Here is a 17,424-nt window from a genome sequence, read left to right as displayed (position 1 = left end):
GTCAGAAAATCAGAAGCAGGTCAGAAGCATCAGCGATGCAAGCATCCGCTGATGCTTGCATCGAAGGCCGCAGCAAAACCGCGCGTCATATTTTCAGTCGGCTACTTCAAAAAAAGAGAAGGAAAAGGTCTGCAGCTGATGGAGTGTTTTCGCTCCCTCTGAGATTATTTGTCTAGAGCACGCGTTTAAACTAAGTGAATAAACGGAAAAATGGTAAAACAGCAAAAGTGACAAAAAAAAAATGTGAGTGTTGCAAAAATGCCTAGTATATGGTATTGTCTCGTGGTGGTTCATATAAAAGAAAAAGCGGCAAGTTCTTTCAATGGCTGGCTAAGGGAACAGTGCAACAATGTTAATCTGGCTACTTCTAACATTGGAATTCACTGCTGCGATTGTCATTAGTTTGATCTGTTGAAATACAGCCCAGATATCACAAATCACAAAGATCAACTTCATAAAAGAAATGATCCAGGCACCAGATATTGTGAAAGTAAGTGCGAAGTGGTTTTAACGCACCGTACGTTGCCATCCCGATGATAAAGCACAATTATATGCGTTCCAATAATCACTGAACTGAAGAAACAACTGCATGCCGAGAGCGATTTGGCTTGTCCTTGAAGTAGCCTGTTTGGATTTTATTTCTTTTCTCCAAATCTGAACTATTTATGGTGATATTAACCTCAAAAAAAAAAGAGCGCAGAGGAATCCACATTGGAGTAACGCGAAAGCACGGAAGCTGTTGTTGGTTCCTTCTGGTTGCTTCTAGTGCCTTAATTCACTTCTTGTTTACCAATTTTAGTCTTTGGTACTTTCAAATTGGGCGTCAATTCCTTCATATGCCCTTTTCACTTCCGGTTGTATTACGTCCCATTCTTGATATCATATCCACTATGGCACCCGTTTCTCCATTTCCGCTTGCACACTAACCTTCGTCCTTTCCCTTACGGCGCGGTTCAGGTGTACACAGAACAAATGTGGCAGATACTGCGCCTTTCCTTTCCTGTGAACCAGTTATTCTAAATAATTACCTAAATAATTTATTGGCCTATTTATGTTTTCTTCAGCAACATTTTATCAGCCTCTATCGATTGACACCACGCAATAACCTCTATCACTTCTGAATTACCCGCAACTGCTGCGGACATGATTTTGCGAACGCAGTCTGCGGACACGGCCTGCAGACACTGTCTGCGGACAGGGTCTCCGGACAGAAATCTGTCACATATCGGTAACAACCTTTATTGTCACAAAATGATAGGAATTATTTCGGGCTGGGGCGATCGTCTAGGGTGGCCTCCAGTCGGGGGCGACCTCTTGAGCTCACGTGACGAGGGCCAGTTGAGTAGTTTTTCTTGGGCTGGCCAGCAGCTTGTCCCATTCCTCCCCTGAGGGAGCTGGCAAGAATGTCTTTGGATTGGTATTGCGTCTGAGTGTCGTGGCTTGCGCCCGGCCCAGATCGGGGTGAGGGGCCGGGTACGTGCTCTTAGCTCGCGGTAAAAGTTTATCTCCGTATATGTGCGCGGCGCCTTGACAGATGCGTCTGTTCCCGATAGATCTCCTGTCTCCTGGTTGGTTAAGCCTCGGGCTAGACGGTCGACCCCTTCGTTTCCGGAGTTACTCGCGTGTGCCGGAACCCACACGAGATTAATGTTGTGATTGACAGATCGGCTGCGCAGAATTCGCGCCGCGAGTGCACTTACAGAATTTTTGGCGACATTTTGTGCGGCGCTCTTTAAATCGCTTAGAATAGTTTTGGTGCGGGGATCCGCGATGGCCAGTGCGATAGCTACTTCCGCTGCCTCGCATATGGAGCTAGCATGAAATGTTATGACGTTAATGAAGGTTGACTTCGGAGAGGCCATACATATGCCACGAATGCTCCGTTTTTGATGTGTTGAGCTGCATCCACGTACATTGTTTGTGGATCGTCCTCGTGCTTTTTCTCAAGCCTCTGTGCCCTTGTCTTCCTGCGGGCATCACGTCTACCCGGTAGCGTGTTTTCGGCTATTGTTTTAACAACTAGTCTACTAGTAATGTCAGCCGATAAACGGGATGTTGCGCACATCTCCTCAGTGGCGTGTATGTGGAGCTTGTCGAGAATTACGCGTCCCATAAGGCTGCGTGACAAGCCGGTCACTTGTGCTGTCTTATGGGCTTTAATTAGTTCAGGTAGCGTATTAAAAATTCCCAACTGCAGTAGTCGATCTGAGTTAGCGTATACTGGCAAGCCAAGGGCCGCTTTGTATGCTGTCTTAATTGTGCTGTTAAGTGCATCTTCGTGCCTACGACGCAGATGATAGTACGGGCAAGCGTACATGATTCTGCTTATCATAAAGGCTTGGATGATCCTGCACAGGTCGGCTTCTCTCATACCCCTGCGACGTGTGGCAATGCGCCTCACCAGCCCACCTATCTGGTGCGCCGTGATGCGTAGCCGGCGTATAGCTTCTGTGTTCTGTGTATTATTCTGAATCTACATTCCGAGAACTCTGATCATGGCTACCGGGGATGACGGATGGCTGGCAATGTATAACCTTATAGGTTCTCGAGAATCTGGTTCTGCCTGTGACGCTTGTTTGTTCCTTATAACTAAGAGTTCTGTTTTAGCCGGTGAACACGTAAGGCCGTTTTCCTGCACATGAGACTGTACCGTGTCGATAGCTCGTTGTAATTACTGTGTAATCTCTCCATCGGAGCCAGAATTGGTCCAAATGGTGATGTCGTTGGCGTATATGGAATGATGTATGTGTGGATATCATTTAACAGACGCTGGAGGCCACTCATAGCGATGTTGAAGAGAAAAGGTCCAAGTACGGCGCCTTACGGTGTTCCTCTCGTCCCTGGTGTAATTTTGTCGCTAGTTTTGTCAACAAAATGCGGTGGTGGCGACGTCGTGTCACATATCGAAGCAACGCTTTCGCGTTAATAACCTTATGTTGCCAGTTCAGCGCTGTGTTTGTCGATCGTGGCCTCTAGGCCTCATGTCATTGCGCTGTTTCCCTTTATACCACGTCCTAATCCGGCGGCTCGCTTTCATTTTAGTGCACTCAGCTGGTGCACTCAATCAACGTCGTTTTGCGAAAGATTTTTTTTTTCTGTGGGGTCTTGATGTCAGAACTTTCCAGGACGCTCTCTGTAAACACCATCGTCAACGGAAATTATTACTTTTGATGCTTTGCAGTCCACAGCACATCAACCTGCGGCGACTCTTATATTGCCCTACTCTAATGTTTCTCATTTATGGCTCGTTTCCCGGCACAAGCCCTGTACAGCTGTAGCGGAAACAAATTTACAATACTCCCCGACCAATACCGAATGGCTCTTTTGAACATTGAAGTCACGCGTAAACGGAGCATTGCCCTATGTAAATAGAATTTAACAAACCAATCGTTCTACGAGATATACTAGCTTTGATTATGCTTGCTACCCATTTCAATTAACAGTGGAGTAACACTTAATAAGTGTTGTGAAGACCCCTATGCCACATTTTTTTTGTTCTGTATAGCATAAATGTGTGTTATGAATTAAGATACTTGCGTTCTTCAATGAATTAAGTATTGCAGATTTCAACACGCATTGCGTATAGAGGGTGGCCAATTTTCTAGCACAATATCCCTCCCGTTCTTCAACAAATTGCTAGTTACCGATCATCCCCGGTTGCGTTCCCCTTTTTCATAGCTCCTAAAGCTTTCCTAACCTCGTCCATTGTCACTGGCGGGATGTCTGACTGCTTTTCACTGTTGTCTATCTCCTTTTTTTTCTGGCTACGTTGGCTACTATATATGTCAGTATAGAAGTTCTAAGCTATTTTGACTACACTGTCTATATTTTATGAGAAGCACAGGCCTAATCGAAAGACTATGAGTTTGCTATGATATGGCTGTGAGGTGATGTGATGGGGCGTGTTTGTTAGGTGACTGTACTAACTTCAACTATCCCTCTCTCACAACTTTTATATCCACTCATCCCCTTTCCCCAGTGCAGGGTAGCAAACTGGTTGCGTTTACTAGTTAACCTCCCGGTCTTTCCTCCTCATCTTTCTCCTCCCTGTCTATATTTGTGATGACATTGCCACCTTTTCCCTTTACGCATACATCTGATTTTTTTTGCCAAAACCCAATTTCCTCTTCACCGCTATAAGGCTGTCCCCGTTCTTTCGAGCACGCTCAAGTTTATCCATGTTATACTTCCTTATGTCGGACGCTTTGCATATTGATTTGTTTTGATTTCTCTGCCAGTTCTACCCTCTCTGTTTTTAGAAGCTTTTATACTTTGGCATTGCTTATTCATAGCTTTCGTCTTCTAGATAACTTGCCGCTATTCTTTCTGATTATCCGACGTCATACTTTTATCGCGCACTCTGAAATGATATCTATGAATGTATCATTTATCGCTCCTACACTAAGGTTGTCATTCTCGGTTGAAGCTGAATATCAATTTTGTAGAGAAATCCCGAGTTCTCCTGCCGTTCCCCTAACCGCTAATTCATTGCTGAAAGTTTCCTTACTAATCTGTTTCGTTCTCTCTACAAGTCTGACCTAATTAAGACCTTACTATGCCCTGGTGACTGTTTGTATATTTCCGATTACCTCTACATTCTGCATAATATCGAGGTAAGAACAGAGTATAAAGTCAATGCAATTTTTAGTCTCCCGTTAGGGCTTTCTCATGTCCACTCTGTTTGCTCAAGAAGGTATTCAAGATTGTTAAGTTATTGAGCTCTGCCAACTCAAATAGTTACAGCACCCTGCTTAGAACCTCCTAGAATCAATGCCATAGTCACCCACCGTCTGGTCTCGAACCTGCTTTTGTCCTACATTTGCATTGAAGTCGCCCAGTGTACTGTGTCTTCATTTTCTCCATTGCAAATTCTACACTTTCGTAGAGGCTTTCGACAGCTTGGTCATCATGACTACGTGATGTCATGTAGGCCTGTACAACCTTCAGTTCATACCGCTTAATTACGATGCCTCCCCCTTCTCATTAATGCTTGGGAATTTATGTATGTTACCAGATATATCCTTGTTGACTAGGGACCCTGCTCCTAGTTCTCGTCTCTCCAGTAGAACTCGATAACACAATACATGCCCGCCCTTCACTACAGTATATGCCTCATTTGGCCTTATAACTTCTTTAGCCCTATAATTTTCCATTTCATGCCCTCTAGCTCGTAAAACAGCGCTGAAAACCTAGGTTCATTAGCTAAGCTTCTAGCATTAAACGTTCGCAGTGTAAGCATGTACGGAGCTAGAGATTCCTAGCTACCTGCGCTGCGCCAGAGGCTTGAGCGCAGTCGCGGGCAGTTTTTCCGACATCACTGGCGAGTAAGGGCCGGCGCTCTATTAGAGTATTCATAGAAAATAGTGGCCAATTATTACACCAGGGTGGCCAAATCCTGCCCTGATGAGGGAGCATTTTCGGAGGTATTTGCTGGCATCAGGTCGCGCTCCAAACCTGTTTATGAAATTTCATTGAGAAGTGGAATATTCTTTATCGGATGGCATTGGGATTTCATTTCCTTTCATTTCATTTATTTTCCTTAAAGGCCCGGCGAGGGGCATTACATAATGGGTGGGTACATTATTCGTGGGCGGCAATTGTTAAAATGATGAAAAATGAGCATGAAGATTGTCAGCGAAGGTCGCGGAGCACATGATGGCTGCAATGTCTCTGGGAAGATCGTTCCAGTCAACAATGGTACCGGGAAAAAAATGAGGCCGCAAAAGTAACCGTCAGGACACGTGGACGAGAAACCTGGGAAGGATGAGAAGACCGATGAGATATGCGGGTTGGCGGGACGATGTAGGGCGCGCAGGAAAGTGAACTGTGATAAAATTTGTAGAATATACAAAGGCTGATGATGCGACGACGAACTGAGAGGAGTGGTAACCCTGATTTATCTTTCAACCCTGATACACTGATGTCGTAGGAATATGAAGAATGAAAGAACCTGGCTTCTCTGTTTTGTACTGCTTCAAGTGTGTTGATAAGGTAAGGATGATGCGGGCTCCAAATAGGTCAGGCATATTCTAATTTTAATCTGACAAGTGTTTTGCATGCTAGCAATTTTACATGATCGGGGGCATGGCGGAGATGACGTCGTAAGAAACCTAGTGTTCTATTAGCAGTTGAGATAATATTAGTGATGTATGTGTGAAATCCAGGACAAGTCAATACACAAGGTGACACCAAAATACTTATATGATAGACAAGACTGTACAGGGACGTTAGTGATTACGTATGGGAAATCAAGCGGATTATCACGGCGGGGAAAAGACATGCGTTTACATTTATGTGGGTTACGTTCTATTATTCTTCAATCTTATGTGATGTACGGCTGTAATCAATGTTTCACCGTGATGATAAGCCGTGGAATATCTATTAGGTGCAACCGTGAACAACAAGGTAAGCCACCACTACGCCAACGAACCACAGGCTAAGCTATGGCATCGCCTAAGCTTTTCGCGTCTGATATCCAGCTAAGCCACCACCAATGTCTTTTTTTTTTTCAGTCACTGCAAAATGACCGTAGGAAGAAGGAAAAGTTGGTAATGCATGAGCTTAGAACGGCTTAGTGCGCATGAGCAGTGTTCTCGACGAGGGTTCCATGTCTTGAATCAATAAACATTTGGAAGTCCGCGCGCATTTGTTTTGTCTTTTGCGCGGTCGTCTTCTAAGGTTCGCTGTAAAAGGTTTTTAACAAAGTAAGCACGGTACTAAAATGATGGATTAGTAACTGAGAAGAGAAACCATGACATTTTAGCTAAAGATCAAACTGTTTCACAGTAAAGAACAAGGAAAAGAGCGCCGAGCACGACCTATCCAACTGCAAGTCCAAAAACGAGAACTAAATGACGAGCACCATAACAATATTCAGATGCTTGTTTAAACTTAAGCCCTAAATCACTTCAATTCACGCGTTTTCGGCATTCCCAAAAACCACAGCTCTAACCTGAAGTATGTATTCAGGAGTCCAATTGGAGCCTAGATCTCTCATTCTACAAATTGTTCATGACACGATGGCGTGCTGAACACAGAACTGCATCTAGAACTGAAGCACGGTTGCTTCAATTCGTTGGTGCTTTGCATTTATCTCCGCCATAATTTTGGACAGTCTTTACTGGCTGCGCATTGGAAGCTACGAAACAGAGCAAGCGACTTGCACAAGTTCCCTGTTCTTACGCGACGCGCACGAATTATGCACAGCTGCGCAACTGAAAGCTACCGCTACTATATTCAGTGAAACTTTCACTTTCATAGGATTTAAGAATTAAAAGCTTGAATAAATAAATGAATAGCGCAGGCATCAGCAAACATGAGACATCATCAGCGATTGTAAGACTGGCAGCTGCAGGAGAACACAGTTCGGCCTCCGATGGCACCTTTACGACGAGCAGAATCTCTGGCAATCAGAGATAAAAGGCATCGCCCGCGTAGCTATTGTAGCTCATGTAGCATTGGGATATCCCTCTGCTTGTCAGACAAGCGATATATGTCTTGTGCACTACAAATATTACGCTCATCCCAATCTCCAAATCAGATATACGCTCTGTCTTCCTCGAAAAGAAAAAGTTAATGCCGCTAGCGGTCGCTCAATCCTTTCTCTTGGGTTAGGGTAATCTCCGCAAATGAAGAAGCAACACAAGGTAGCAGAATACAAAGCAGCTTAGAACTGACCAATCTAAACTGGAAAAAGGCAGAGAAAAATATTCCTACAAACACATCTACAAGAATAGATGGAATTCCGATCAAGCTGATTAATTAACTCGGTCCAAAAAGTAAGGAAACGTTGTTAAAAGCTCTGGAAACAGTCATAACGAATAAGCAAATTCCGGACAGCTGGCGGCAGAGTAAAATGAATTTGAGTTATAAAGGAAAAGAAGACAGGATGCACATAAAATCCTACAGGCCGATTGCCATAACATCTGCTATGTACAGGTTAGCCATGCAGGCGGTGGAATTAAAGGTGCAAGCATGGGTAGAAAGTAACAAGATACTCGGAGAACTTCAGAACGGCTTTAGAAATGGTAGGCGCTTAGATGATAGCCTGTTCGTGCTTACCCAATGCATCGAAATATCTAGAGTGGAAAATAGACCTTTGTATTTGGCCTTCCTGGGCATAAACGGGGCGTACGACAACGTAATAAGGGAACTCCTGTGGAACATATTAAAAGAAGAAGGTATCGTTAAGAGATAATAGAGTTCCTACAGGAAATATACCGGGATAACAAATTAGAAATTACGTGGGAAGGGATAAGAAGTACGGAGGATGTCAAAGTATGCAAAGGATTAAGACAAGGCTGTCCTCTATCACCGGTGCTGGTCATGCTTTATATGATAAACCTGGAACGGAGGATACAAGACAGTAACCTAGGTTTTAACCTGTCATATAGATTAGGTGGAAAGGCGGTAGAGCAGCGCCTCCCCGGTTTGATGTATGCAGACGATATTGTGCTGTAGCTGAGAATCTGGAAGAATTGCAAACTCTAGTTAAGTACTGCGGAGACGTAGGGGACGCTCTAGGCTTCACTTTCAGCGCAGTTAAGTCGGGTCTGATGATTTTAAACGACTCAACTGATCAAGGTCTTAAAATACAAGGCCTTGAAATACTAGAGTAGCAGAATATAAATATCTGGGGCTATGGGTAAACGAAGGAGTGGCATACATTGGAAAGCATGAGCAATCACTTAAGGCCAAAGGGCGAAGGAATGCGGGGTAATGAAGCATAAGGCATTGTGGGGATACAATAGGTTTGAGGTCTTGAGGGGTATTTGGAAAAGAATTATTGTGCTGGGACTTACTTTCGGAAATGCGGTTTTGTGCCTAAAATCAGAGGTACAGTCGACATTAAAAATAAATCAGATATCCGTTGGACGATTAGCACTAGGTGCCCACGGCAAAACTACAAATGAGGCGGTACAGGGAGATATGGGCTGGGCATCATTAGAAGTACGGGAAGCTCAGAGTAAAATATTATATGAGGAACGCCTGAGGAAATTGGACAGCAACAGATGGGCAGCTAAAGTATTTAAATACCTGTACTTAAAAAGCGTTGACTCACAATGGAGCAAAAGAACTAGGAAACTAACTAGTAAGTATGCTAGTCACAAGGACGGAGAAATAAAGAGCATTAAGCAACAGGTGAAAAAGACAGAAGGTAAAAATTGGATAAATTCCATGGAAAAGAAACAGAGTGTCGAATTACACCGAAAGTGGAAAATGCAGGTCAGGAAGGAAGATTTCTTTGATAACTCAAGAAGCAGTGCCCTACTTTTTCAAGCTAGATCAGGGTGGCTTAGAACACGCAGCTACAAAAAGAAATTTAACAATGGAGATGACGCATGTGCTGTATGTGGAAACTCCAGTGAAACAATTGACCATATTATACTCGAATGTAATGGTATCTATCCGGAAGTTGATGCAGGCGCAATCACTGTTCCTGAAGATCTGAGGTTTACAGATAACAGTGGCCGGGTAAATAAACGGCGGTGGAAACAATCAAAAAACGACTGGAAGATTGGTGGCCTAAAAGCAGAGAAGTCACATAATGTTACTAATGTAGGAACAATAATTTAATAAATTGAATGATGCTTTAGTTAACCATTCTAAATCAATAATTAAGATATAGGGAGAAAAATGAGCATGATAACTACTGCTACCACCCCGTTTCAAAGGGGACGCGCCTATATTCCATCCATCCATCCATAGAAACCTCATCATGGTTGGTTCCTTCATCTTTGAGCATGTTTTCCAGAAAGTCCAGAAAGAAAGCATAGCGCATACAGCTGCGAGAATAGATTACAATTTAAGTACCTCAACAATCAGTCGGTATTGTCCGCACCTACCTGGCCGATGGATTGTACCAATAAGCACCACTGGAGACCAAACTGCCGATCTTCTAAGAATACAACCCCCCGCCCCCCCACCAATAATTTTTGTCTACCATGCCGTGTCGCCGACCCCTGAGCGCTTGACGTGAGCTTCACCGAGGTCAACGGCGAATTCATTTCGCTCGGCAGCGTGGTTGGTACGATATAGTCAGACCGATTTCTAGAAGGGGGTCAATGTATATGAAATGAAAGAGAAACATAGGACACTGACATGACAACTTTGTGGTACGAGTGTCATGTAGCCGCCCTCGCGTGACGTTTTAGATATTTATGTTACAAAAGACAATATAAGCGAAAGCATGAGCTAATAGTGACGTTACATGGATTTGGCGCGGAATCCCAATCTTCTTTGTTTTTTTTTAGACGATGAAATAGAAGGCCCACCAACTGTGACGAAGACCAAATGGGGCTCGGTTAAGCCAGCAGAAAAATTGCCTCGACACTGCAAAGGCGGTTAAGTATGGCAGGAAATTTGACTTCTCAAATAAGACAACGTATGACGGTGTAGAACGCGACCTATTCTTAGCCGACTTGTGCAAACATCGTTCTACCTTAGCCGTTGTAGGGCTAGTCTTCGTATGAGCTGTTACGGCACGATGTGATTGGTTTCTTAATGTACCGCTTAAAAGCAATATGGTATTAACAGTAAGTCCTACAAGCCTATGGGAGGAAAATGAGCGGTACCGACAGACGGTTTGCTACATTGGAAGAACTGCATTATTAATTCACTACTATGCACATCGATGCTTCTAACTATATATGTAGAAATAAAATCTTGAACTCTACGTATGTGATCAGTATTCGCATGCAGAACTTCATCATCATCATCATCCGTCTGACTATGCCCACTGCAGGGCGACGGCCTCTCCCATATTTCTCGAATTAGCCCTGTTCTGTGCTAGCTGCATCCACCTGACCCCTGCGAACGTCATAACCTCATCCGCCCACCTAACTTTCTGCCTCCCCCTGCTACGCCTTCCTTCCCTTCGAATCCAGTCTGTTACCCTAAGCGACCATAAGCATCGGCAAAGAATCAACACATACACAAACCTATACCAACATAATAAGCACAACGCTAATTCGAAAAAGCAGATGTAATAGCACTTCAATGCGAAATTGTAATGGGCTCTTTACCACTTACAAAAAGATGACATTTCGCACTTGTAGTGGAAATAAACTGCGCTATAGCCGTTTCCAGTAATCACGACCTTGTTATCCACGGGGGATGTTCGGTGGTGCGTGGGTCTATTATCCTGCTCGTATTGCATGCTTTGCTGATCGACGTACGGAGAGCCACAATGGGAGCACTTTATGAGCCAGTGGCCACTCGTGACTGCTCGTGATTTGAAGCCAGGACGCGCAGATTTATGCGAAATTTCATCCCGCATTTGTTCATATGCGTATTCAATCGCTGCATTCATTGCAGCGTCGGTCACAAACAATCACATCAAGTGACAGACAACATAGTGCTAATATAGCTCCATCTAGGGAAGGCTGCTGTAAAACAGCCACATTAATCGCAAGGAGTATGGCGCCCCTCAGCCCTTATTCCAACTTTCACACACCATCTACCCCAACGTTTTCTACTATACATCAATACGACAGCAGACACGTGTCTGCAAACTTTAATTAACGCTGCTGCATTAATGCCACGCGCAGTAATCGCAACGAGTGCGGCTGGAAACGGACAGGAGGTCTTGTGGGCTCGGATGTCCTTTCTACCTGCTTTACAATAGCAAGACAGGCTGCTATAATAGTTACACTGTAATTACTGCAAGTATATGCGTGCTCTCTTTAAGAAAGAAAATGCTTTCTCGCACTTTTTGAAAGTGTGACTATGTTCTTTTGTTTTCCATTTTGTTCGATACTTTTAATATACGTCTAATATATTTGATTTAGGTAGTTGATATCACTAGCAATAGGCGTTGACGCAAATCAGGGGCCGACTAAAGCGACCATGTGTGTATAGTCCTTGGAACTTTGACAAAGACACATTGTAGCTTGCACGGGCTCCGCTACGGTCGCCGTCGACCTGTTGTGTTTTTGGTTTGTGCGTTTTTGTGGGTGCAGCTGTATCGCCATGTGTTTCATGCTTCGTGAAATTATATTTCGCCACTTAACACATGGACTAGAGCAGAACGCGCTTCGCGGAAAAACAGACAAATCCAGCTGCTGCTCAATTATGTTTTTTGTATTTCGTGATTCTCAGTTTTTTCCTGTTCGAGGATGTGCCTGTATAAATGTACATCAGCAGGGCTGAAATTCATACTTCACCTCCGTCAGTAGAACGCACTAGCGCACCTTCACCAGAGGTAAGCGGTTGGTCATGCATATACGCAGTTAATGGAAACACAGAGAAGCACTTTGCTTAAGCAGAGAAAATACCGACGTCTTATTTTATCTCATTTTATATAATTCTGCATTACACTTACAATAGTTTTCCCGCAAGTTTTGCATTTAGTCACTATACATGGTTGTAGCTTTAACATTATATATTTTTTACTTGAAAACCTCACTGAGAACCGTAAGTAAGCTCAATGCAGGATGATTGTCTTTTCAGACATTAATTTTTTTGTTAAACACTTTAACAAACTTTGTAACGTCAATTGAAGGTTATAATGCGAAGTAATTGCCCTGCCCTTAACCTGCTTTAAAAAGTCCTTAATTGAAGGAAGCTAGCCCTTCCTATAAATAAATCAGTTAGCAGTCGGTGAGGCTAAGGAAAGCATAGGTGAGGTTTTATTAACTTTTCACAATTTGTTATTGACCTCTATTTATGTTTTATTTATTTAGAGGGAAAGATATAAATACAAATTAGAAGGAAAAACAACGCGCCAAATGGTGTGAACAGAACCCACGACATACGAATATCGCGTCCGGTGCTCTTATCAACAGAACTACATCGACGGCTATCCAGAATTATACTTTCTTTGGTACTAATATTGTGCGTACCCGAACTTAGAGCGTGGTCAACATCCCACATTCATGCATAACGGCTGATGTGGAACATCCAGTCGTACCGTGAGCGTCGCTTGGAAGTTGATCAACAGGGAGGGCGGAAGCTGTGCGAGAACCCTCATGCGCTATGTCTGGCTTCAAGATCACCTAGACCCCTCGCCAGCTAATAGCGACCAAATTGAAAATGAAATGAGGGCCTCGTGATACACGAAAGAAGAAAGCCAACAGTTGGCTGAGCAAATTAAAGCGATAGAAAAAAGGGGTGCGTTGTTTTTCGATCTACTTTGTATATTTGTGTAAATTTTTTTTCATCGTTAATAGACTAAAGCTTTGATATAGATATGCAAATAAAGCCCCGCCGGGGCGGTGCAGTGGTAAGACGCCCGACTACTGTGCCGGAGTTCCCGGAATCGAATCCCGGCCTCGGCGGCTGCGTTTCGATGGAGGCGAAACGAAGTGGCGTCCGTGTGCTGTGCGATGTCAGCGCACGTTAAAGATCCCCAGGTGGTCGAAATTACTCCGTAGCCCTCCACTACGGCCCCCCTTTCTCTCTATCCACTTTCACTCCCACCCTCATCCCTTCCCTTACGGCGCGGTTCAGGCGTCCACAGAGCAAGTTTGACAGATACTGCGCCTTTCCCTTCCTATGAACCAACCAACCAAATAAACAAGACTTATCATCGGTTATCATCCGTGTGTGTTATCCAACTTCTGTTGGAGTATTTGACAAAGTATTGTATATATATACGGGTATTGTATATATATGACACAGTATTGTATATCTGGACACCATGCCAAATGCCAGTTGTTGTGCAAGTAACGAAGAAACCAGAGACGGACAGTAATATAAGCGCGCAATAACGACGTGACCGAGAGGAGAAGTGGATAACGACGGCGCAGAGAGCATGAAAAGTAAAGTTGAAGTTACGACAAAAAGCGACCACCGTAGTTGGTGAAACACGCAATCGTAGCGCAAACAGTAATAGGCGTAGATGGATGGTAGCTGGGACCCGCAATAAATATACCATCAAGTTCCGAAGAGTGCCATTTTTCGAGCTATGGACACAATTTGTGAGGGTGATATAATGCCTTGCGACTCTAGATTGTGAAGGTTGTAAAATGTCGGAACGGTTAAGATATAACGGAAAATGGTTGAGTTCAAAGACTAATGCGATTCTCACTAGTCTTCTGCAGCACTCTAAAGACTTCCTGTTGTTAATTCTTATTGTTCAGAAGAGGCTCTTCTTGCCAGTAGCGCTTATATATTTATTAAATATTGCGGATCTTGAATCTGTCTAAGGTTGCTTTTGCCTCTCTTGGTGAAAGGGTGCAAACTTATCTGCTGTACTGTAATCGAGATCTAAGCGTGTTATAGGACAGAAGCTTTACTTGGAAGGGGAGTATTTAAGCCTGTCTCTTAGTCGGACCAGTTTACGATGAGAGAAGCACAGTAGTTTTCAATATGGGCGGACCAGTTCAAATGTTCTGTATTAGGAATGCCTAAAGGTATCTAAGATTCACTACCGGGTCAGCTTTATATAGTATTGGTAAGTAAAAGACGATGTTTTGTTTTTAATGCGCATGAAAAGAGCTTTCTCATGATTCAGTTTCATATCCCAAATACCACAACACTTCGAAACAGCATTCAGACCTTTATTAAGCAAGACTGAATCCTTAGTATTATTAACAGCCTTGAATAGAAACAAGTCGTGCGCAAGCAATCGCATGCAACACTTTATTATGCGCAGAAGATTAAGTCCTGAAAAGAAATTAAAAAGGAGAGGGCCTAGAAAACTACCCTGCGGGACACTGGAATTAAGACAGAGAAGTTCGTAATAATTCCCTTCAAAATCCACGGATTAGTGGACCATGTCGAAATATCACGAGTCATGGCAATATATATGTCACTGTGTTGTCCTCTCTATTTAGAGGACGCACGTTTATATAAGACGCACCTAGTTGGGTATACGGCACTATGTGCCTCTGAAAACCCTCTTCACGTGGCATGGAATGGTAGGAAAGAATAGACTACGAAACTTCCAACTAGGCTTTTACCTTCGCATGCTTAGAACGTCCTAAGCGTCCTCTATAATTTTGCGATATATAGAAGTCTTCGTATTCGGTGCAGTTTTAGTACTTATTGTACTGATAAAGCATTCCAGGAAGGTATTCAAGCCTTCCTCAAAATAATTCGGCAACCATTCCCTCTGCCTTCTTTAGGCGAATATCTGTAGCTTTCTTGCTGCAAACAAAACAAAATTGCGCCCCCAACGTCATTGCTAGGATAGCGACTTACTTTCCTTCACCGTTGCTGCGCACAGCACGAGTATAGGAATTCTGATCGCATCGCTCAATTACATCAAACAAGAATGAGCCAGACAAATTCCGCTGAAGAAATGTCATTTCTATGTGTAATTTGATCTGGAACAGCACAACGGCACTGAAGCACATGGTAAGGAGGGGAATCAAATCCGTCCTTATATAGAACCGTATCAGGTGATGTTCGGGCGGCTCACGCAATCTTTGATATTCCCCTGACAACAAAAATTATTAGGCTGTTCTGTAGTAGATCAAGTTTTATCATGCAAGTGGCAAAGATTAAGCACAAGGGCCATGATCGGATTTTGATGTCAGAGCTGACCTGAGCATCTGTCGTTCCCGGGATGCCGACTGCAGTCACTATATCTAAAAGCGCCTGAGGTTCATATTTTTTTTTTGCTTCAAAAAAAGAAAGCGATCACAAATAACCCTATAGGGTCGTTTTTAAACGTAAATCTGCCAAAGATGTCTTCTACCCCGAAATTTTTCACATCCTTTGCAGTTGTGTGATGATGTAAAGCTGAGAATGAAATGAAGCCTAGCTGGCTGATAAATCTGAGAAAACATCATCATGAACCTGCTGAACGCGAGAAATAAGTTAATGCCGTCTACATTTTGAACGTTTCCAGACCCAGACTGTCAATTCAGCTAATATGTTCGATTTTTAGGACGTTCCTTGCTGTAGCAGGAAGACCTAACTAGCCTAGCGATCAACTTGCCATCGACGCGCTCCTATCACAATTCAGACCGTCATAAAGGTTCTCTGATTTATTTGTCTCTCCCATATTTAGCTCTTAGAAAGAGCAGTATTTTGCGACGCAAGTTTTGTTTCCGGGTTCTACTAGACAACAGCAACATGAAAAGTATGCGCAATATTACGCCTGCCGAAAGGTAAAGGAAAACAAGCCAGAACACTGCAACTGAGCAGACTGATTCCACTTATTCTTCCCAGTGCTTCAGATGAAGGACATGGCGGTCAACCGTGATACCTACACCTAATTACTATGCATTGCCTTTTCTGTTGTCCAGAATGCCGCTGCAGACCGACATAGTGCTGCCCGAGCACGACGAAGCCGAATTGTTCGAGGAGCGTTCTGAGCGATACGCGGCTGCCAGCGGAGCCATACTGTACGCGTTCAAGAATGCGTTCGAGGTTTGCAATGATCAGGAGCAACCGCAGTTCATCGATGTCGGATGTGGACCCGGCAATTTCACGTTCAAGTATGGAGCCACGGGTGGGCTGCATGCGGGGAAGTTTGTGCGCGATTTACTCGAGGGAAACAATAAAAACATATAGCGCAGTGTAAAATTGAGGACAAATCGGCGGCATGTCACGGAGTTTGTTTACAACAAGCTCCGACTGAAATGTTAAGTACACTGGTTCGTGATGATATCCGTAGAATCGGGCAAGAAGATGCTTTGAGCTTGGATGTCAAAATATTACTGTGCTAGTTTTACAAAAGTCATTGGCAAGACGAAGGTGACCATGTTCTATATCTCGCCGCCGTCAATGACTTCCAGTGGGTTCCAGATGGCGAACTGCGACGCCTAAAACTCCAGAATCTCCGAAACAATATTTCGATTTTTGTGGGCAAATCTGTTAAAAAAACCTCTCATTATGAATAGACCTCCGACCATTCCACATATACATTAGCCTCGCCGATCGCTAGATAAATAGCCTCGCTTGTTTACCCGCTGCATTTAGACGTTTTAAAATACAACAAGCGTCAGCGAGAACGAGACCGCGGTACAAGTAATCAGAAATGCAGCCCATAAGTTGTGTAACTGCGCTCATTATCAATTTCTCTGACCATGTTAGTATAAGATGACTAGTATTTTAGGATGGATACTTTTAATTATGCTCATTATAAATTATTCTGTCTTGTGTCTGATCGGAGTGGTGCAAGTTTGCTTAGTGTTACATATGTACGTGCCTAAACATGAGTAGTGTATACAAATATTTGTGGGCCTGCCAGCAGACCAGTCGCTCATATCTTGCGTCTATCACCTCCGATTCTTTTATTCACATTTATTTGGCATGATTGAATTATAAAAAAGGTAACGAGATTACCTTAAGTTGCCGCTTGACAATTTTCAGGTAAAAAAGGCCAAACTAGGCAATGGCGATGTTGAACATTCGGAGTGAGCTAACGGCTGCAACACGTTGGCGTTGCCTAATCTACGCCCAAATCTGGCCCTCTGAAACTTCAAAGTAGCTTTTAGTATAATCCCGTCGGAGCAATTGTCGCGGCGCCAG

Source organism: Amblyomma maculatum, chromosome 1 (assembly GCF_055883805.1).
Source record: "Amblyomma maculatum isolate TAMU_Amacu chromosome 1, ASM5588380v1, whole genome shotgun sequence".
In the NCBI taxonomy this organism is placed as follows: Eukaryota; Metazoa; Arthropoda; class Arachnida; order Ixodida; family Ixodidae; genus Amblyomma; species Amblyomma maculatum.
Note: the sequence above shows the minus strand (reverse complement) of the source record.